The sequence below is a fragment of the Phyllostomus discolor genome, chromosome 5 (genome assembly GCF_004126475.2).
Source record: "Phyllostomus discolor isolate MPI-MPIP mPhyDis1 chromosome 5, mPhyDis1.pri.v3, whole genome shotgun sequence".
Classification (NCBI taxonomy): domain Eukaryota; kingdom Metazoa; phylum Chordata; class Mammalia; order Chiroptera; family Phyllostomidae; genus Phyllostomus; species Phyllostomus discolor.
The window spans coordinates 90,244,449-90,268,916 of record NC_040907.2 but is presented as its reverse complement, the minus strand read 5'-3'; the positions used below and the strand labels follow the sequence as shown (position 1 = coordinate 90,268,916).

Below are 24,468 nucleotides of genomic sequence, written 5' to 3'. Positions count from 1 at the left end.
ACTTGATTATAGCTTTTTAAAACCTGTGAATCTATTTTCAGAATGTGATTAGTTCAGCCATCAAGTATATCGGAAAGAAATGAGTAAAGAAGAAGATCCTGGATCTAAAATTCAAGCAAGATTGCCTTAAGTGTGACAAATCCAATGTGACAAATTTACATTATTATTGGGAAAGTGGCAGTATATACCATAGGAAAATGCACCACACAACTATATATAGCTCATCACTTTTTCTGTCTCTGGTATATTTCAGAATTCAGGATTTAACCCTTAGAATTCCCATACACATTCCTGAACATGAGCCATCGTGTATTTATGACATACAGGCAGAACAAAAATATTCACCCACAGATCTCATTTTGTTTAGAGAGAATTATGCTTTACTTTGTGGGCTTGTACACAAGCACCCCAAAACATTTAGAACAGTATCTCTTTGAATGTAGGACTTCAGCTTTACTTCTTTCTGTTTCTCAACACCTACCACTATTCACACAGCAAATAATGAGCACAAATGTGTTGTAGAAATAAGATTGTGTTTGATATGTAACTTATTTAAGGCTGCACTAGAATCAAATATTAAGTAAAATAATAAAATACTTTTAAGTTACTTAGCAGTATTCACTGCTGCCAAGCATTTTACTCACTTTACCTTTAATCTATACAATCACCCTATGAGGCATCATCATCCCCATTTCACAGAAGAGGACATTTCTAAGAAGTTAAGTGTATTTTCCACTGTTATTTAGCTAGGAATCTGTAGTCCAGCTCCCAACCCCAGTCTGTCTGGCAGCAAAGCCTGTGCTCTTTTCATTTCAACACACGTTCTCTCCTTAGTCACTGCTGTAACCACAAGCCATCCAATTTAGATATAACTTTATGAATACTTATGAAAGCCTGGAGGAAAATGTGTTTCTGCTTTAAGGTTGGCTAATAGCTCCCAAACAGATCTCCAACTAATAATCAGTTTGTCTCATAGCTAGGTTGTTTTGTTTTTTTGTTTGATTTGTTTTTATTTGTTATACCAAAATGCTTTTAAAAGATTCTCTGTCAAAGACAAAGTCTGTCTGAAAGGATATACATATATCAGTACAAAAGAATAAAATAGAAGGGACATTAAATGTTCTAGGGAACCTCTAAGCCAACTAGGGGAATAGTGGAGGGATGAGGGGGACTGGGGAAAGGAAGGGCAACCATCAGAGTCTTCCCAATTAAATTCAACCTTCAGAACTCAAGCTCTTGAGACAGAGACCTAGTTATCTTCCTTAACTGTTTGTTCTTGTCCTAGGGCAAGGCTATTTTCACAGCCCGGGTTCCTTTTCGTTGGTGAAGTGGGCCATGGTAATGACCAAGCTCTCTCAGATTATGGCACAGTCCCCACTGCACCCTACCTTTCAATTATTTGTATTGAGAGAAGTTGAAGAATCAGCTTGAGTCTCACCGGATCATCCAACGCATATATAATTAAAATATTTTCCAAGGATTATGTGAACTGTTCTATATAAATTATCTCACAACAAACCTAGGTGGTAATAATGGAAAAACTGCAACTCAGAGAAGTGAACATGCCCAAAGTTGTACAGCTATTTAAACAAGCTTTATAAAATACTTAACTATAAGTATTGAGATCACTCCCAAGTCCTTTGAGACAAATTAATAATATCTTCTGAAGTAGCAAAAACTTATTTGAATCACTGTTTTTGCTTTTATTATATATTGATCTATTCTGACAGTCACTGTTTGTAAGTGTTTAGTCATATCATGAAAGGTTGTCAACTCTTTAAGGCTATAGAATCTGATGAAAGCTATGAAAAACTCCTTCAGAGAAATTCACACATCCACCATAGTTGTTTGACTTTCTGTAGCCTGCCTATTGGCTTGGGGATCCATATACTTAGAGACCCATGAGTTCTAAGCTCAAAAGACCTCACACACCTCCGTACCTACTTTCTGTCTTCCACAGACCTGTGCCTCATACACTCCTTTTCTCAAAAAAATATTCCTTTTAAAAAATTGTATTTATTTACTTTTAGAGAGAGGGGAAGGGAGGGAGAAAGAGAGGGAGAGAAACAGCAGTGTGCGACAGATAAATGGTTTGGTTGCCCCTCACACACCCCCAACCAGGGACCCGGCCAACAACCCAGGCACATGCCCGAACCGGGAATCTAACCAGCAACCTTTTGGGTCACAGGTTGGCACTCAATCCACTGAGCCACACCAGCCAGGGAAAAATATTCTAACTTCGAAAGAAAAAGACACTTGTTATAAATCTTGAACCCAGGAGCCTATAAACATGGTTTACCAGCAAACTTGCTTTTCTTTTTTTACCACCACATTCTTGAAAACATAAAACACAAAAAAGACAACTGTAACATGTGCCCTCTGAGCCTTGACTTTGGTGAGCACTTTGGGAATAGACACTTCTTTAGAGAACTGCTTTTTTCTTACAACATCAAAAGTACAGGTGCACTATGGAAGACCCACATTATGTCCATGTTGATTATTTCATGTTGTAGACATTTAAGGAAGTGCCAAAGTGAACATTATCATTCTTTATGTAAAGAAAAGACTCTTCTTTCTTGAATAGTATCTATATTTAAAAGTAACTTGGCAGACCAAAAGTTGAAACTTTCAATATATGCTTCTTTGGTGAAAACTAGATTTCAATTAAAAGACTTCATTCTTGGTATGAAATTCACATATGATTAGTTCACTTTGTGTTTTCTCCTAAAAAGTTTTTTTTTCTTTTTTGTTATATTTGTTTATGCTATTACAGTTGTCCCAATGTTTTACTCTTTGCCTACCTCTACCCAGTACTCCCACTCCCTCAGGCAATCCCACACCATTGTCCATGTCCATGGGTCATTAATATGTTTTTTTACTATTCCATTCACCTTCTTCCACCCAGTTCCACCCTCCCCTTCACCTCCAACAATTGTCAGTCTTTCCTAGGTATCTGATGCGGACTTTGGCCAGCAGTGTCTGCAGTGTTATAAATGTGACAAACAAATTCACACGGACTTCAGAAGTCCTGTGGAGAAAAGGGACTGCACAGCCACTCTCTGAGAGATAGAGAGCACCTTGACCCCTTGCCTTGACAGGCTTTTATTGTCTCTCTAATAGTGTATATCAAAGAAGGTTTTCATTCATTATGCTCAGGTTTGCTTTAGGTGATTACTTTTTGCAGATAACAAAGATTTTACTGATTACTTCTTACAGATTAACGAGGAAAAATGTTGCGAATGCAAGGGAACGATAAGAGTGATTAGTCTGGTTACCCTCTGTCCTTGGGAGAATTAGCACAGACTTCAGGGAGTTACTTTACAGATACGCTGTAAGCATCTGCTGCTTCAACTCAGGGTGGGGGAGTTTTAGCAAGAGCAAGCCTCAAAGCAGCCTAGGTATAATGCAGGCCTGGTGTCCCACGGGAAAACTAATCCATGGTTTTGGCTTCCTGTGTGCTAACATGTGCCTATTGGTTTTCCAATAGGGCTGGGCTACATTTGCCATTCTACACGGATAGGTTCCCTATAGGTATCTGTGCCTCTGTTTCTGTTTTTCTCATTAGTTTATTTTGTTTGAAATATTCCACATATATGTGAGATCACATTACATTTGTCTTTCACTGACTGGTTTATATCATTTAGCGTGATAGTCTCCAGGTCCATCCGTACTGTTGCAAAAGCGGAGTTCCTTCTTTTCGACTTCTGCATAGTATGCCATTGTATAAATGTAACATGGCTTTTTTATCCACTCCTCTACTGATGGGTACTTAGGCTATTTCCAGATGTTGGTTATTATAAATAATACCACTATCTCCTAAAAAGTACTGAAACCTAAACATTGTCTTTACCATGGAATCTGTAACAGAAATATCTTAAATCCAGTCTTCTCTTCCATCCTATTTGCCTGATTCTGAACTTTATAATTTTTTGCTGGGTCTTTAGAACAGCTTTTTGTCTCAGAACTCCCTGACCAAGCCAGTAGGTACTGACCTACACTAGCAATTTTCCAAAGGATTAAATTTGATCATGTCATTTACTTGCTTTACAATCTCCCTTAGCTCCTATTCTTACAGAATTAGATACAAATTTCCTATATGAGCCTTGAGGGTTTTTAAAAAATATTTTATTTATTTACTTTTAGAGAGGGGAAGGAGGCTGAAAGAGAGGGAGAGAAGCATCTGTGTGTGGTTGCCTCTTGAGCACCCCCTACTGGGGACCTGGCCCACAACCCAGGCATGTGCCCTGACTGGGAATTGGACTGGTGAACCTTTGGTTAACAGTCGGGTACTCAATCCACTGAGCCACATCAGACAGGTCTGAAGTCTTTTCTAATCTAATAGATCTGGCCTAGTCTTTCTTTTCTACTTCTTTCTAAACTCTTGTCCATTTCCTTCAAGTCACCAACACACCTTTAAATTCCAGTTCTATTAAAGTCTTTGCCATTTTCTAAGCACATTAAGACCCACCATAATAATAAGTGTTCTGTCTCTTCTGGAATGTTCTTTCTCATCTTCACCAACTGGAAACACCTACTCATCTTTTAAGACTCAGCTGAAACTTCATTTCTCCTAAGAAGTCATTCATGAACTAATTCATATAGTTATTCTATCCTTTGAATTCTAATTGCCTTGCCTTTCTAACTCTATTAAAGCTGGTACTATTGAAAGTTTTATATGTGCTATCAGTCTCTCCAATAAGATTGTGAGATACTAAAGGATGAAAACATATTTCATTATCTCTACAGACCCAGGACCAGGTCAATGACTGTCATAGTGCATTAGTTCAAAAATTGTTTGAATAAAGAAAAAAGAAAAATTGTTTGAATAAACAATAAATAATGTAATGGTGTGGATGTGAACATAATTTTTTTCTATTACTAATCAATGTGTAAATTGGAAGTAAATAATTGATTAGAAAGATTCCTACATTTTAAAATTAATATTGCTAAGATATTTAAATATCTTAAATAAAAAAGTATAAAGATAAAGCCAAATTTATTTAAAACTTGTAATATCTAGACAAGGATGAAATATCATTTTTTTAATTTCTAAGATTGTTTTCTCTTTCAAGTAGGAAAAGGACATTTCAGGAAAGTAACTTGGACTTTCAAAATCATAAGAACATTTTGAAATCAAAATATCCAAAAGGTAAGAGAGAAACTATGATAGCAATGTAAAACAATGAAAAGAATAAAATTTCCCTTAGCCCATGAATTTTAAGGGCCAACTATGATCAGATCTCACAGGAATCTGTCCTTCCTCTTACTGGTACATTCCTGGAAATGGATATTTATCATAAAATATTTTTTCCAAAAAATAAATGTCTTGCAAAAGTAATGTGGAATATATTTGTGCCTGTTCACCTTCTTTTTGCTCCTAGAATTAGCTTCCAGATCAGTGCTCTGTATCTGATTTACACTTCCTCCCTCCTGATGTAACCTGTACCATAGCCAGACTGATAAATCTCTTGGATTCAGAATTTAGTGATCCAAGAGGATAATACTTCTCTAAAAGTGAAAATCAGAAAAATATACTTTTCACAATAACCTAGAGCATGAAAATATTTCCAGACTTCTTTTCTTTGTCATATTTTAGAAAAAAATTAAAACAGTATGAAAATTAGGTTGACTACAATACTGCAAAAAAAGTTTTGTTCCTACTATTTTTCCTTCATAGAGCTTTGACCTCCACTCCCTTCCTCACAATACCACAGGATTCCTTAAGTCTATTAAAGACCTCTGTGTTGTCTTACATGTCCAGGATATCCTCAGGCCCTCTGCAATGCAAACAGTATTGTCCTCCTCACATGTCAACCTCTACCACCCTATCACTTTTCCTCATCCCCCACACCCATCCAGTGGAGCCCCACTGCCAGAGCATGTGATGACTTTGTATAAGTCAGCCTAAAGGCAAACGTCAAGGCACTTTACTGTCATGTGCTGAAAAATTTTTTTCAACAAAGATGATAGATAGATATATAGATAGACAGATGATAGATAGATAACAATGAAGTAAATGATTCTCCCAAAATCATTCAGTCTGTACAAGCAGTGCCTCAATAAACACACACTCACACGTTTACTAATGCACAGAGAGAAAGAGTGTGCTACGAAGACCATTAGTTTTCAAATATCATTGAATCTCTGTTGGGATTTATTTGTGAACTTTCCCTAAAATTGTAACATTCAAATTACTCCATAACATCTAGGGTATATCCCATGTGTTCCATTTTGTCCATCAGTTGCTCAGTGAAAGAAAGCATATTGTCAGTTCTGGGAGGAGTCTCCTTCCCTTCAGCTAGGAAGGTTAACAAAGGAAGGAATTAGGCTGATAGGAAGCATTCCTGGTACCTCTTGAGACATTCCTAGGAGAAAGAAAAACTGTTCTGTCCACTTTCCAGTGATGCAAGTGATATTTCAGCATATAAGTACTAGTATCTTGTCAAATTCTAGTACTAGTATCAAATTCTAGGGAATTTATGGTTGGTCCTTGAATAAATCTGAATGAAGACTGGGCATTATGTTCATCTATAATCAGAAAGAGAATTAGAAGATATTAGGTAAATATATGTGAAAATTTGTCCAAACTCCTGATAGAGGAGTTTCTAAGGTAAATAAAAATAGAAAATATAATGAAGAAATGCAATACTTATTACTATATTATATACATACACTAAAGGATAAATTTGGAAATTCATTTACAACTATTGTAACCAAGCAAACAGGAGTCCATTGACATGGTACTTTGGTGTATGACCCAACAATTAGTAATGGAAGAAACAGGTCTTTATTTATAATATTCCAACTTTGGGGATGCTGGGGGCACTTAAGCTCGGAGCCCTGTACTCCCATGAGACCCAACATTTCCCTTGCTCCCTGAATGTCTATAAGCCAAAAGCCCTAAAAGTTCCCTGTCTCCTTATCTTAAGCAGGCCATGCAAACAGTTCTCCAATCCCTCTGGAAAGTACACTTGTGGGTCTCAAAGTCGCCATCTTCTCACAGCAGCTCTCTCCTTCAGGATCTGGAGTGTGTTGTCCTCAGCCTCCATGTTATGGTCCAGGACAGGCACAAGTCCCAAGAGTCCGGATAGAGTCCAGGTGTGCAACAAGTCAGCGTCTTGCAAGACAGAGTCCTTGATGGACTGGAGTCAGCTAGTGCAAGCACAATCAGAGCAGCTATATGTCTCCTTCCTTACTGCACCAGGACACACGGCAGGATCCTGGCTACAAACTACGTATCTCCTTCTCTACTCCTCCCTTCACATGGCTGCTACATCATTGCTCTCCTTATTCCTGGCTCCCTGCTTACTGTGCCCTTTCCACTCTGCACAGTAGCTCTCTCACTACCAGCAACATGGCTTTCTCTGTCATAGCCTGCCTTTAGTTTTAAGTCCTGACCTGGAACTTCCTATGTGATCTCATCTCCAAATCCCCCCAAAATGAGCTACATTAGCCAGTTTCCCCTACTGTTTTACCTTCTCTCAGCTGCCATCCTTAGTCAGGACAAGCATAACTCAGTAGTCCAGGGGCTGCCACCTCCCCTAGCTATATCACAAATCAGGATATGCCCTTAAAGTCACATACACACCTTTTGCCTTGAGGCCTGAGGCTATAGCACAGCTATGAACCAACTACCAGCTTGCCATTATTTTGAAGAGTATCTTAATCCTATCACGAGGTATCTCCCATCCTCCAACCATGAGCCGTGGGGGTCTTGGGACCTCTCATCCTGTACCCCATTTCGCCATTGAGATAATGGTTGTATATTAATAATTTATAAATGTCATACAAAAATATGAAATAAATGAAACAACACAAAATTATAAAAAATAACTTTATTTGTTTATTTATTTATCCATTCATTCATTTATTCAAAAATACTTGTGTATCTTTCATGTATCTTACAATTCTGGATAATGAAAATTCCAGATGCTCTTAACACTATGAAGTACTTTTAAAAGTGACCAGGGAAAATCTCTCTAAAGGGTCAGTTTCAATGGGACCTTAATAAAATGAATGAACAATCTACTGAAAATCTAAGATTTTACTCCAGACAGAAGGAAGAGCCATAAATGTAAACATTCTAAACGGGGAGAAAGGTTTGGTGTGTGTAGGAAACCGCAGGAAAATCAGTGTGGCTGAAGCCACATGAGCATGAGAAGAAATGAATTCTGGGAGGCAGCTGGAAGCTAGGTTATACAGACTTTGAAGATCATGGCAAGGGCTTTGATTTTTATTCTAATTGTGATTATAAAAACAAAAACAACAGCCAAAAAATACTGTAGGCTTTTAGACAGATAAATGGTATAAACTATTAAAAAAAATAATACTCTGGCTGATGCAAGGTAAATGTATTGCAGGAGGGCAAGGGTGCAAACAGAAAATTATTTTGTGGTGCCTTCACTGGAGCAAGAAAAAAGCTCCATACAGTAAAACTAGGTGATCAAAAATACCCCTCAGATCAGAAAATGAGCATATGAGGCCAAAGCAATGACAACAAAACAGCTGAGTGTAATCAGCAGTGATGAAGAAGAAAACAGAGAAAAGCAATCTTTCTAAGAGCTGGGTAACCCAAAATTTGCTAAGTATTCCCTCCCTCACTTCCCCAAAAGGAAATACCCAACATGTAGTAGAGGACTCAGGTGTTAGGTCTAAGTGTGCTTTGCAAGCTCCAATTTGCATGTGAGCGCCAGACAATGACAGAAAGGTATGAAAGTAACAAAAATTTCTGGGCCCACAGGGCTATGAAAAAATACCCAGCTAATAAGAGAACCCTGAAATAACATAAAACTTCTTGGAATAAACATAAATGTATTAGGTGGGACACTAAGGGTAAAGAAGAATAGAACAAACAAAACAGAAACAAACTCATAGGTGCAGAGATCATTTTGATGTTTGCTAGATGGGAAGGTGGTTTGGGAGATGAGTAAATAGGAGAGAGGATTAAGAAGTGCAAATTGCTGCTTATAAAATAGTTACAAGATGTAAATCATAGTATAGGGAATAAATACAGTCAACAATTATTGTAATAACTGCATATGGTGTCAGATGGGTACTAGACTTATTGGAGATCACTTTGTAAGTTATATAAATGTCTAATCACTATGTTGTACAACCAAAACTAATATAATATTGTATGTCAACTGTAATGGAAAATAAAAATTATTTTTAAAAGGAGTAGAGTCAGATACTAACAGTGAAGGAAACAAAACAGATATTGGAAAGTACCAGAGAGGTAGCTATATTGAGAGACTGTATTTTTCATACTCTGTACCAACAGCAGGACACAAAAGAAAAGAGAGGGGCCCCTATGGTCTCAATACTAGAAAACCTATCCTGACTCATTCCTACCCACTAAGCAGAGATCTCTTCTTAAAGTATAGAAAATCCCCAGCCCCAGACTAAATAAATACATAAAATAAATAACAATGAATAAACAAATACATGAGTTGCATTATATATATGTATGCACATATACGTGTGTATATATGTATATATATAATGAAGACTCACCAGAAAAATGTGGTTATGAAGCAGAGTCATTATATTTTAGGTTGGGTTACATATTTCATATTGTTGTGACCTAATTTTGCAATACAAATAAAATAATTAATTAAATGGCAAAACTATAAAAAACAAAACAAATCACAATTTTAAAAACTCAGACATTAACAGCCAGAAGAAAAGGAAATGAGAGCTGAAAGAGCACATAAAGCAATTACATATAAAAGAAATGAAAACAGACTCAATTGAAAGTAACATAAGGGTAAGTAGACAATACCTGAAGCAATGTTAGGAAAACAGAGTATTTAAAAAGAAAGAAAGAAAGAAATTAAAAACAAATTGCAAGATAGGCATAGATAACAAAGAAAACCTAATATAAGTACAACTGGAGTCCTTTGTAAAGAAAATCAAAATAATAGAATGAACAAATACTAAAACCCATAATCCAAAAAAATCGTATAATACAAAATGTAAATCCATATATTGAAATGGTACCACATGTATCCAGGAACTGATGTAAAATAAACTGACCTAGTCATGTTTTAATACAAAATAAGATGCTAGACTTTTCTATCAATTAAGAAAGATTATTTAATTAACAACCAACTATATATGGCATGATGTACATTATTAAACTTAATATTTCTTACAATATCTAGAAGCTAATTTATCTATATGAACCAAAATCCTTAAAAGTTGATACTGTTTGCAAAAGTAATTTCCTTGTCATTATCTACTCTAACAAAATAATCAAGTCCATCATAGTGATAATAATGGCATATCATGCTTATCTGAAGATCTGTATTGAGAGTTATATATACATTTGATTAATTAAAATTGCAGTGAAGTAAAATCATTATTCACATTGTATGTAATGATGGTGCAGGTAAAAGATAATCAATAAAGTTTTGGCACAGAAAATGTTGAGAGCCAATTACTTTGTGTAACTTTTTCAATGTATAAACAAGAAAATGAGATTTAAGGAATATAAATAATTTCCCCAAGATAATACAGCTAGACTTTACAAAGCTTCAAATATTAGCTTAGTCTCTGACATTTGAGCCCATATACTATACTATCCATAAAATTAAAGTTATTTATTTTATTTAAGACTAAATATCATAATGTAGGAGATTAGAAAATCATAATTATTTATGGAACATGATCTTTATGCCCTTATGTATAAATAATATAGCACTCTAATGTAAAAAAAAAATTTTAAGAAAAATAAGTCAGTCATTGTGATAAAGAATGCTCAAAGAATGCACAGGTTCATCAAAAATCTACCTGTCATCTTTCTGGGCTCACAGCTACCTTATAGTTTGGTGTAGACAAATGACTGGTTGTAAGCCAATGCAACATAGCAGAAATGATATGTACTACTTCTAAGGTGTGATATAAAAACCTCCCATAAAGTGCACTCTAAGAAGAAAGAAAGGTTTATCTGATACTTGTCATCTTAAATTAAATAGAAATTTCTACCAGAGTGGGTAGTAACAGAAAATAAAGTCTGTGGCATTGGCGGAAGCAAACTAGGAAACTAATATCAGAGGCTGGGATATGAATTCTCAGGTTAGACAGTGGCAAAATAATCAGTAACAATGATGCTGATGATATCTTGGGAAACAGACCACTCACCTTACTAGCCTGTAGTTCTAGCAAAAAAGAGACTGGAAAACAAAATTATATTAGCATGCATTAGATGTAACTAACTTTACTTGGCAAACTATTAGAAAAAATGACCACGAGAAAGATTTTTTCACTGTACACATAAAAATGAAAGAGAATAGAACTTTTAATCTTTGAAAACTTGGAAATGCTTTTCTCAAACATTAGAGAATGAGAGTTTTTGAATTGAATAATTAAGGGTCTTAATTTAAGATGCAGCTTTGTGACAAAGTTCACACTGAGCCAGGCCTTCAACACACGGCTTAAGGTAAATGTCATTGAGTTGAGAAAGGAAAAAAATGGTGAGGAACAGGAAAAGAAATAAATCAAATTTAAGAATTATATCAAAGAAAGAATTATAGGTGTGGCTACTGGCATAGGAAACTGCCTACAAGCAAAGAGATGAAAGTCTTATTAATTTTAAAGAAAATTATATTGCCAAAACAACTATGAGGTAAGACTTAAAATCTCTGGCTGAACATTAAAACAATCATAGGCCACTAAACACATTCAGGCAGGAAGTAAGCAGCAAAAACTCTATATAGCCTTCAACTCCACTACAAATGTAGCCCTGTCAGAGAAATGGACAAGCATGAGCCTTAAGAATGGCAGAACCAGAAGCCACAGAGAATAATGGACAAAGAAGCTCCTCCCCAAGAGCAAAGTCAATTTCTAATCAAAGAACTTTCCATCACCACCAGGATTTCATAACAATTGTCCAATAGGATTTCATCATTACCATGGGCCCACTAGTGACCACTGTCTATATTGCAATTTTCTGTTTTCTAAGCAGGATACTGATTACAGTTATTCTGTCCATGTTATACCATACATGTTGGCTGTAGTAGGGGAGATAAAACTTGCAAGTAATTCAGCCAGATATTAAATAATTGGCAATCTTTGCATATTAAAATAATGATGAAATTTTTTATAAATATATGCAGTTTATCCTCTGAACAATGTGTAGTAAGGGGTGCCAACCCCTGCACAGTAGAAAACCTGCATATAAATTTTGACTCCCCAAAAACAGAAGTTGTCCCTCACATCTGCCAGGGATTGGTCCCAGGGCCCCTGTAGATACCCAAATCTGTGGATTCTTCAAGCCCCTTCTATAAAATAATGTCGATCAATGCATATACTTAGCCCTTCACATCTGTGGACTTCCAACTGGGGACCAAAAACAGTACAGGTATTTACTGAAAAAAAATTGTGTATAAATGTACATGTGCTATTCAGACCCATGCTGTTCAGAATCAACTGTCAATCCTATATATATAATTCTAAAATATATCTTATGTTTAGCTTATTTTCCAACAGGTATTCAACAATTTTAGTTTTCAGTGCTCTATCTCAGCAATGTCTAATGTCAGAAATTTCTAAGTCTTGATTGTACAATTCTTTCACAGCATTTTTAGTATAAGACTTCACAATCAAAGTCTTCATTAAACAACTTTAGGCTACCTTGCTCTCCTCTGCCTATATCCTCTTTAGCTACCAACAATACTTACCCAAGGACTTCCTGCTACTACTACCTCTAAATCACCTTTATTCTCAGGTCCCACAACATAGTCTAAGAATGAGGAGCCTGTACCTAAGGAAATAACCCACTGTCTTAGTTTAGCTTCCCTCTGCAGCTGATCCTGAGACAAAGATTTGAGTTCCCATAGTCTATTTGGAAGGTGATCCCAGGAAACACTGGTAGGATAATGCGGAAGTGAGATCAGAAAGGGAAGAAAGTCAGTAAAAGGGGCTTTATCAAGCAAGTTGCCATTTGGGTGACTTCAGCTTTATAGCCCCAGGAATGAGTAACATACTGCCATGCCATCCTGTGTGCTGGGTGAGGGAACTCCTCTGGGTTTCTGACCAAGCACTGTTTCTTGATGGTGTTAGCTTCCAGCATTCCAGGGCTGTTGCATGCCCAAGCAGAGCAGGCTCCATTGGCCAGACAAAGCCCTCAAGCAAAGGGAAGCAGTTACAAGCAGTTGGAAGTTAAACCAGATTATGCAGAAATGGTAAGGACCAACGTGATGGTAATAACATCTATACTTAGGAAAAAATTTTGTTATGAGTTGTTTTTGAAACTGGATATTGTGTCCATTTTGGATATGAAGCACAAAGCTTGTTTGCTAATATTTTTATAGTGAAAAATTACTCTTTCTTTAATCTGAATCCTAAAAGGCCGAGACTGTTGGGAATAAACCCTAGATAGAAGTTTAACTGATTACTATCTCCTGAATACCATAAGGAATGTTGTGGGAAAAATAGTTTAAGCTTAGCTGCTTTAACTATTGGTCTTACCCTGTCAAATTCCACAGTGAGTAGAGAAAATGTTGAACATTTAGCTGTAGTGAGCAGTAAACCTTTGGGATTGCAAACCACCAATTTTATGGAGTATTTCTGTCCCTGCAGCACAGGCAACAGAGATCTTCCATTCACCCATCCAAACACACTGTCCATCTTCCTCTGCCACAGGAAGCCGGCCTGTAAAGAGTGTGTCAATTAACTCTCTTGCCTGCTGGCTTTTGCATGAGCTCAATCATTAGAGACCTGGCAGGAGATTAGAGGGAGGGAGGAGAGTGGGAACAGAGTGTTTATAATCCCCTAACCCCCTCTCTCTGAGGTCACTTTGAACTACCAGTTTCCCCATGAAGATCATGGCTCTTCTCAAGGTGGCCCGGTCCATAAGACTCTCTCCTTCCAGGTAATTTACCCCTTCGGGCCTAGGGGAGAAATAGACCCGTGTTACCAGTCTTGGGGTACCTCTCCTTGATGGCTTCCCTTTATCCCAACTACATCTTTGTAAGTAGCTCCTTTATAAAATGCTCTTTGATTTATTCTATTGAAATGAACCATCTATTACCTGCTAGGACACTGACTGATATGTTATTCTAGTTATGCTGTTTGTTTTAGTTTTTCTAACAATAAAATGTCACAATGTTAAGATAGCATTCTCCCTGAACCACTGTGGGTCTCACAACATTCAACCCTGCCAAAACCAAGGACAAGGCTGGAACATCTAAGTTCCACTGTCATCTCAACTTTATTTCCCCAGACAATAATGCCTTTATGCCTGAGAAAACACTAGCACATCCAAATTACTAATCTGCTGCTCCATTGCCCAACCCCACCCTGTTTTTAAAAAGCAGTCCTCATTTTTAGTACTTCAGAGATAGCAGGATCTTTGCTATTACTTCTTCTTCCTCACATTCTCTCCCTATACTCCATGTTGAGTTTCTGTTTGTTTAATGTGTTAAAAGGACAATCCCTATAAAAGTAATATTTATTCAGAATTGATTAGTAATTTCAAATACTGGATCTTGGTAGGAGAAGAGGTTTGACGTGCCTCATGTGTTCCTAGCATGTAATAAAAAATTAGTTGTGTCAAGATAAAGAGAACAGATTATTTAGATACTTAGGACCAAGGAAAACTTGTTTAATCTCACTCTTAATTGTTCAATGACATCATCTAAGGAAAGTTATGAAAGGATCTCTAATAAATATATTAAAATTTCAAAAAGGAGAGAAACTAGTAAATTATAGATTATCATCTATGGAATATGTTCAAAAGCACCATTTAACAAGCCTGTATTTAAAATTATTAAACATGAAAGTAATTTTGTCATTACAGTTAATTTGTGTTTTATGTAAATTTGACTTACCGAATCATCTAATAGAATTCCAGCCCAAGTTTGTTAGAGACCAATAAACATTTTCTGCCACTGAAAATTACTGTTTTGTTTTTCCCTTGTTGGCATGGCTCCTTTATACTTAAATCCTAATATTTATATAGTTCCACAATTTAAAATCTTTGTCATCAACAATGGTGGTTCTTAACCATTGAACAGTTCTCTGGGAATGTGAGGACAATAAAGAACCCTCTCCCAATAGTACACACATGTGCCTATACATACACTACCACATTGAATTTTGGAGGGCTAACTAATAACCTAAAATCTATACAAGGGTGAACAACTCCTGTAAATCTGTAAGTTAATTCTCACCACACTTCTGTGAGATGGATATTATTATTTCCATTTTTCAACTGAGAAAATTAAGGTTCAAAAAAGTTAAACGACTTGTCCAAGTCAAGCAGCAGACTTTGGTGTTAAACTCAGGCCTCTTGGCACCATGTCCATTATTTCCCCTCTGACCCATAAATGCCTCCTACTTTTGTCAGTGGGTATAATCACTCTATTCCACTATAAAGTGTTTTATTTAAATAAAATAGAGTCAAAGTTTATTTAAGAAGAGTCCCAGGATATCTAAAGTTTGGTGAATAAATTGGAGCTATAACCTCATGTGATTTTCATATTATAGCTCCATTTCATTTTCAGGTTTAGTCAAATGACTGCTCTATAAAAGTTATTCACTCAGAAGCACTCCCAGTTTATTTGTAATTTTTATACAAAATTAAAAACAAATACCTATGCCCCCACAACAGATGTGGCTCATTATTTAAACAGATTTTCCTTTCCTCTGTTTCTCTTTTAGCACCCATGCCCAGCCCACCACCTGGCACTCTACCCACTAGTTTGTGCTATTAACTCCAAGGCTTGTTGTGTGGAAGAGGATGACCAGGACATTTGACTTCTCAAAAAGAAAGCTGGTTGTAATGTTGCAACTTAGCAGGTCAACACGCACACTGTGAGTAACAATTTCCTCATCTGACAGTGAAGATGCTATGGTCCACATCTACATCAGAGGGTTTTAGAAAGTATCCAACAGGATAATACTGCCTGAGAAAGTGCTTCAGAAATTTTTAAATCACCATGAATTTTTAAGTTGTTATTATTGTCAGAAAAGAGTATTAAAGCAGCACCAATGTGAGATATAATAGTGATGGCTGGACATTTGCAGTGAGTGATTTAGTGTATATATAATCTTCCTGTTTTTACTTTTTAAAAACATTAATGTTGATAATTTAATACATGATGCTGACCACACTGGGATGATTTATCCAGTCAGCTTTGCAGAGGAGCTGCTGTCCTAATCCCTGCACTGAATCTAAGCCAACAGGTGAGTTACTTAACACACCTGTTGGCTTTCAGGGACCTTTCATGGTGCAGTTATTTACCTACTGAAATTGTATGGTAGATTTATGGTCTGGTATCAAATTACCGTTTCATTATAAATAGCACAAACCCCAATGGTCTTTAAAAGGTACCTTCAGTAACATCTATAAATAAGGAGGGGTCAATTGTTTATAAATAGTATATGTGGCATTTTTAAACATATTGTTATATAATTGGTTTGGTTGATGTCTCAGAATTCTTTAATGCAGGAGGGCTTATTGTTATTAATTTTCTTGCATTCTCATGGTTTAGTGAACAACATTGTAGTATATCTTTTAACACACTGATCAAGCCCTTCAGTAAATGAAGCCAACTGAATCACATCATTTGAGTACAAAATGTGCAAGGCAAGTAAGTACAAACAATAAACAAAAATCAAATGGAGAAAGGAAAACCCTTCAGCAATGGTTCTCCCAGAATGTGAAATCCAGCTGGGGACAGTGGTTCAGAGAAAGTTTACAAAATAATAAAACACCTAGTGTTTTTTAAATCTTTTTAAAGAAGAAAGAGAGCTCAAATACAATTCTCCCAAAAGGCTGGATTTTATGTGATTGGACACTTAAACTATGACTCTAAAACAAACAGGAACTGCAGTTATTCCAGTGACCTTTGTAACATTTCAGGATTGGGTTCTATTCAGATGCAAATCTCTAAAAATAAAATATCTCTGAATAAAACAACTGAGGATATAAATTTCAGGCCTCAATCATGCATGTACAAACATTTTTACACTTTCTATTTTTTAAAACAATGAATTTCTATCTTGAGCTCCCAGTCAGTCCAGTAGTCAAATTCAGGGTTAATCAGTCAGTGGAGTACTTTCTCAGTCTCTGACTGGCCTGAAGGTTTTCTCTACTCACTCATTATCCTGGGGGTGGCCTCTTTGTTTCTGGGGGGTCAGCTTAGTGCCACAGCAGCAATGGGGGTGGCAGGATGTCTGACTCCCAACTGTCATCTTCTTTTTCCATGGTCAGATGATGAAACATCCACACATTACCTTATTTCTGGCCATTGACAAATCACTTTGTGTCCTCAAAATCTCTATTAAGAGGCTTCTTCAGGTCCATCAGCAATCTCTCCTCTCCCTATGTCCCTTTTGTTAAGATGGAGTAAAAGGAAAGAATATTATGGAGAATATAATGTGTTGGTATATAAAGTTTAGAAATGATCTCTACCCTAAAGATACTTACAATCCTAAGAGAGTATACTTAATGTTTTAATGCTTTTTTTCATAGTGGCCACACCAAGCTTACCATGGATACCTCATCTATACAACAACCCTCAGAGGGTGGTTGCAAAGATTAAAGTAGATGATAGATGTAAAAATAATTTGAATGTTGTCTGCTACACAATAATCTTTCAACAAATAATGTCCATTATTGGCATTATCACATCTCCTTCTCTCCATTCTCTTCTTTGACTCATCTCCTGCACAGAGATGCACCAGTGTTCATGATTCCACTGAAAAGACCGTGACCTAACAATGACTTAAATAAGGATGAAACAAGTGTGGGTCATCAAACATTTTTTACAAGCCATGTTTTTCTCTGGCCAGTCACATTTGCCTATGAGTGTGCAGCGCTCTGTATTGTAATGCAGAAACTTTCCCCAAATGCCTAAAATATGTCTTTTCAATGTGGACACATAGAGCTAATATTTGGATCTAGTCATTCATATTTATTTAGTTTCATAACCACAAGCTAGGATTGGATATTTTAAATAAGGAAAGAGATCCATATGAATTCTGTCAGCTTTCATGTTTCCTTTCCTGAAAGAATCCAATTTTAAATGCAAAGAATCAGTTCTTCCAAAGCATCACAGTAAAAAGCCTGCAAAGATTAAGTCGATGCAGAATCACCTCATGGGTAACTAGCCCAGTAAGTTAATTATAGGATTCCTTGTTGCTCTTTCTTATTGTGTGTAAGAGTTCTTGATGCAATATTTTTGGTTAATTAAAGATTTTCTTTAAAACTATGCAAGATAGCCTGCAAATAGTACATTTATGTATGTAATAGAAATGGTTGTAATATATCATTAAGGCACTCCAGGGCATGTTTTATTGGTTCATTAATATAGTACATGCCTTAGGTGTATTCAACCACTCGGGGCCTATATTAATGGACCAATAAAATGTACCCGGGAGTGCCTTAATGCTGCCCTAATATGACTAAGTTTAAATTAATTTTTTCAGGCTTATCTTTTTAAAAATCACTTTTCACTACTTGGGAAGAGAGCTTTCTTTATAGGAGAAAAATTTCATAGTGACAGAATAAAAAGACACAGGCTGATAAAAATATTTTTTTATTAATTTTCCTAAATGTTTTATCTTTTTGAATGGTTCTGTTTCTAATCTGCATTCTGCTTCCAGTGCCTACCTACCCCTTCCATGGAAATCAGTATTCTTCCAGCCAGAAGTGGGAAAATCAGATCGATTCATGTTTGGAAGTAACAATCAATTCACCAGCAAATTCCATGTCTACCTATAAAACCCCTGTCACCTTTCAATATTCCACCTGGTCGGAAAAAATGCTTACCTTGCTTTAAGGACAACCTCCTTCAACTACCTCTTGTCACCTGTATAATTGAAGAAACATTCTTCCCACCAAAAGTAAAATATTTCTCCTAATCATCTACACTTTACTTCTATCTCAACTTTTCAGAAGTTCTTGAATTTTACTTTGGATCATTAAGCAATCTTTTTGATGACAGAAAGTCCTGGAAGTACAGAGAGTCCCAAACAAGATGAACCCAAAGAGGTACATACCAAGATACATCATAATTAAACTGCAAAATGTTAGAGAGAATCTCAAAAACAGCAAGAGAAATGCAGTTAATTACCTAGAAGGGAGCTCCCATAAAAGTATCAGCTGATTTCTCCATTGAAGAGATTGTCAAGAAATAATTCAAAGCGATGAAAAACAAGGACTTACAACCAAGATTACTCTATCCAGCAAAGCTATCATTTAGAAGTGAAGGACAAATAAAGAGCTTCAAAGATAAGAAAAGCTAAAGGAGGCCCTCACTACCAAACCAGTATAACAAGAAATGTTAAAGGGTCTTCTTTAAGAAGCAGTCCCTGATTGGCATGGCTCAGTTGGTTGGACATCGTCCTGTAAAGTAAAAGAATACAGGTTCACTTCCCAGTAAGGGTGCACGGAAGAAGCAATTTATTGACGCTCCTCTCTCACATCCTGTTTCTCTCCCTCTCTTTTCCCTCCCTTCCTCTCTCTCTAAAAATGAAATAAATATTTTTTTAAAAGAAGGAAAAAAGAACAAAATATGAACAATGAAATGGCAATAAATATATACCTATCAACAATTAGATCTTAAAATCTAAATAAACAAGAAGAACAGAAATAAACCCATAGATACAGAGAACATTTTGACATACAGAGAACATGGCTGACAAATGGGAGAGAGGTTGGAGGGATGGATGAAAAAATGTGAAGGGATTAAGAAGTACAAATTTGTAGTTACAGAATAATCATGAGGATGTAAAGTATAGCAGGGGGAATATAGTCAATAATATCTTAATAACTATGTATGGTGTTAGATGGGTACAAGATTTATTGGAGTGATCACTTAGTAACTTATATAAATATCTACTCATTGAGGTGTACACCTTAAATTAATATAATAGTATATGTCAACATTTTAATTTAAAATGTTTTTAAATAAATATTTTATTGTAATATGTAAGGGAGAGGAAGGAATAAAAATATACCTGAATAGCTGATGAAATGAAAAAATTAAATAACTATTTGATCTATTCAATTTGCTTAGTGGAGAAAAATTTTTTCAAGGTCTCATTGTATAAACCTCACATATTCCTGAATAAGAATAAAACACTCTCACCACTCTTATTCAACATAGTAGTGGAAGTCCTAGCCAGAGCAAGCAAGCAACAGAAAGAAATAAAAGGCATCCAAATTGGGAATTAAGAAGTAAAATTATCATTTTTGCAGATAACATGATCCTTTATATAGAAAACCCTAAAAACTCCACCAAAAATGTATTAGAAACAATAAATGAATGCAATTGCAGGATTAAAAAAAATCAATGTACAAAAATCCATTCCATTCCAACAGACTAACAATGAAATTTCAGGAAAAAAATGAAAAAAAATTCCTTTGTAATTTCAACAAAAAATAGATAAAATATCTGGAAACAAACTTAAAGAATGTGAAGGATCTATACACTGAAAACTATAATGCACTATTAAAAGAGATAGAAAAGTGAAGTAAAAATAAAACAGAATGAGGTAGTATAAAGCCTCAGTCATTACTAGAAAATACAATTTGAAAGCACATATTTCAACACAGGTGGGTCAGGTGAGCACATTAATTCTGTCTGAAGGAAAACACGCTGTCAATTACCATAGCACAAAGTATGGCAAAACTTTGAAAGCCTCATTGAAATGTTTCTCTATCATGCCATGCTCCCTGCATTTCTTTCATTTTGCCAAAAAGTTTTCATTCATTTGAAACCTGTCTTCTCCTTTCTACTTACCTAAATAATATTTACTCTTCAAGGCCCATTTTCTCCAAGTAACTTTCCCTAAATCCTCAAATACATATTGAGCATGTCTCCTTCCTTGAACTCTTAGAGCCCTTCCTGAATTAGCCACTTAATGTAGCACTTAGTTATGTATATCTGCAGTGCACAAGTCCATGTGCTTGAAAGGGAAAAAGGCAAGAGTGGGGAATATACTTACTCCCATTCCACAAAATTACCATGGTTAGTCTCATTTCTCCAAAAACAGAAATTCTAAACACATTTAGAAAAATAGCTGCCTCATTGCAATGAGTATAGCTACTCTCAGGGTGACTGCATTGTGATCCCCATTTATTAGTTCAAGTAAAAATATTAATTTATTGGTTCAAAATTACATTGCATTATACTCACTAGTTTTAAGTGTCATAGAGCTAGGAACAGTAATTTTTTATTAATTTACACAAATTGCCTGAAAGGAAAGTACCATGAATATATGATGATTTATTCAAATAATTATTTGAAAAGTTTAAGAAAATATATACTTTATTTGGTCAAATATCCCTCCCAACTCAAGAATGATGCTATGATTGTCTCAGCTATGATTTCCAAGTACATGCCTTCCAAACAGCCAGAGTGGGATGAGATGGGGCATGAGACGTAAGGAAGGTCTGTCTATCTGAGGTTTCACTGAGTAGGAGAACCCAGAATGTCAAGAGAAGCCAAAATCCATTAAGCAGAGCAATGAGTAAAAAGCTAGAGAGAACAGAATTTTGATGTGGAAGCCAAAGAGCTAGAGGCAGATCAAAGCTGAACTGTATTGCCAAGAGTCAGAGCTGGAATTAGTGAGAAGCCCAGTGTTAGCTTATCAGTCCTAGTGATGAAAATTCAAGCAATTGTTTAAAAATTGCTTGGAGCAACTGAGGGTCTACTTAATGATACTGAGTAAAAAAATAATTCTCTAATTCTTCTTGACTCTATTTCTGTTTTTTTCATTTATTTTTGTTATCCTTTGTAGTTTTAAACATAACCTCAAAGATAGTTCATTATTATTTTAATAATTTGTCCCAAATTTAAATTGTCAATATTTAGAGCTTCTAAGTTAATTTTGTTCACTACCTGTATGAAAGTAAAAAACAATACATAATCACAAACTCTGAAGCTGATAACATATTTTAGTGATCATTGAACAATGGTATTACAGAAAAACGTTACTCATAACTAAAGACAATCAGATAGAAAGACAGGATTTTTCTAGATACCCAGGCAAGGGCTTAAACTTAAATGTCAAATAAAATCTGCAAGTCGATTTCAGTTTTGCAAATAACTATTCAATGTTATATCATTCATAGAAGTTGAAAATATCCCCTAACACCAAGCTCAAATAGTCTTTTTACCACAGATGGTCTTTCACTACCAGGGAAATAATTGTTCCAACCTTCTGGAAGGCAATTTGGCAACTCATATTAAAAGCTTGCAAATGCCCTTATCCTTTGACAGTGCAATCCTGTGTGCACTTTGCGAATTTTTACTAAAGCAACAGTCATGGATGTGTGCAAATATTTACCTCAAAGAAATTCATTGTATCATTGTTATTAAACGCTACAACAATAAAACATCCAAGGGTACAAAATAGGAGGTGGTTAAATAAACTATGAAAATCCAATATAATGAAGCCAATTAGTCACAAAAAAATATATTGTAAAAGGTCATTTAATAAATATAGAATGATAGAGTACAAAGTAAGTGAGAAAAGTAAGTTACACTGTATAATATCTGAGCCTCAAAAATATTCAAAGAGAAAGAGCAAGAGACACCAACTTGACTCAACATATAAATATCCTTTATCTCTGATTGTTCTTTTTTGTGTATGTGTGTGTGTTTAATTAAATTTATTGGGGTGACATTGGTTAACAAAATTGTGTAGGTTTCAGGTGTGCAGTTGTGTAAGACATCATCTGTATATTGTATTGTGTGTGCACCAAGTCAAGTCTCCTTCCATCACCATTTTCCCACCTTTAACCTCTTCTACCTCCACCCACCCTCCTTTCCCTCTGGTAATTACCATTCTGTTGTCTGTGTCTGTGAGTTTTTTTCTTAATCCTTCACCTTTTACACACTGCCCTTTCACCCCCTCCCCTCTGAAAGCTGTCAGCCTGTTCTCTGTATCTATGAGCCTGTTTCTATTTTATTTGTTATTTTATTTTGTTCACTAGATTTCACATAAAAGTGAAATCATATGGTACTTGTCTTTCTCTGACTGGCTTATTTTACTGACTGTTCTTAGAATACCACTTGAGTTCCTTAATATGATATAAAATGTCCCATGAGATCTGGTTTCTGGTTTCCACCTACTTTCCAATTTCCTCTGTCACTCCTTTTCACTCACTTCTCTCTAATCATTTGGGTCTCTTTTCCTGGAATATGCTGATAGCCTTCCTGCTTCAGGATCAGGTCATTTATAGCTCCACCCAGAATGCTAGTCTGCCTTTCACCATTCCTACCCCCTTTCCCTGGCTCTCTCCTTCAGAGGTCAGATTATAACACAACCTCACAGCATTCCACTCTTCCCCCTCCGTCTAGAACAGGTCCCTCTGCCTGCATTTTCAAAGAACTCTGAAGTCTGTTTTCATAGTATTTAAGTCTATCATAGTCATATAGTTGTTTTATGACTGTCTGTTTACAATGTGTGTCTCTAATAGGCTTCAAACTCCATAAAGGCACAACCTATGTATTCACATATTAGATAATCAATAAATTGTTACTAAAAGAGTGATAGATGGATGGAATTGTGGGTACTTTTTACTTTCTTCTCTATCATTTTAAGTTTCTACACCAAGCATGTATAATTTCTGCAATACAAAACATAAAGTTTAATTTTAAAAAAATTTATTTGAAATATTGTAAAATTGATGAACATCATGTTTGAGAATATACTTTCATTATTCAGGCTACATCAACACTTCATTTTGCTTGCTAGTACAAACTAGATTATGACTTTAAAATCAGAATTTAATATCCCTGTTAATGTATTTTAAACTTGACTCTGACTTCAAAATTTCCCACCATAATCATTAGAAATTCCTCAGAGTAAGAACATAAATACCAAGCAGGAAGGTTCTATGTGAGTGGTGAAAGGAATTTTTCCTTAAGTTAAGTTACTCCACAGATAATTAGTACTAAAATAGGAACTTCATCGGTCAAATAAAAAGAAAAGATAACTCTTAAAGTGTGGAATGGTTCAGTGGTAGTGTGAACTGATAATATCTATCCCTACTTTTTTCTTCCAGCCTTGACTTATGTGACAAAGAATTTTGTTTCCACCATTTAGCCAATTTGGAAATGAATTACCAACCTAGCACATAATCCACAGTCTTAGTTCATGATTCCTTTTTGATGAGAACAGATCCTTATGTTTGTACTTGTTTTAGTTCAGTCTTTTCCTTTAAGTTGCCTCTCAGTTTTTAAGCACATAAAATGTATTTCAACACTTTACAACATGAGAAGTATAATCAAGAGCTACAGAAAGTTCCAGCTAAATTTCTCTTTTGAAGTGATAACCAAGCATTGCTACACAGGGCTGACTGCATGGTAGCTTAATAGTATGTTATTAAAAACCTTTCCAACATTAAACAGGAAAGTAAACCTGCCAAATTTACTTTAAGATACAAAATTAATTTCCTGCCACTTTCTCATTGCCAAAATAATTTCATCCAAAGCTGAAAGTTAGTAA

At 35.6% G+C, this 24,468-nt stretch overlaps 1 long non-coding RNA gene across 1 annotated transcript; it reads left to right on the top strand.

The window, feature by feature from the left end:
- The first annotated feature begins 13,796 nt into the window (after positions 1–13,796).
- Positions 13,797–19,010, top strand: LOC118500451. Its single transcript, XR_004903009.1, has 3 exons — positions 13,797–13,873; positions 15,664–15,801; positions 18,613–19,010. It is a non-coding gene; the product is annotated as an uncharacterized LOC118500451 (long non-coding RNA).
- Positions 19,011–24,468: the final 5,458 nt, after the last annotated feature.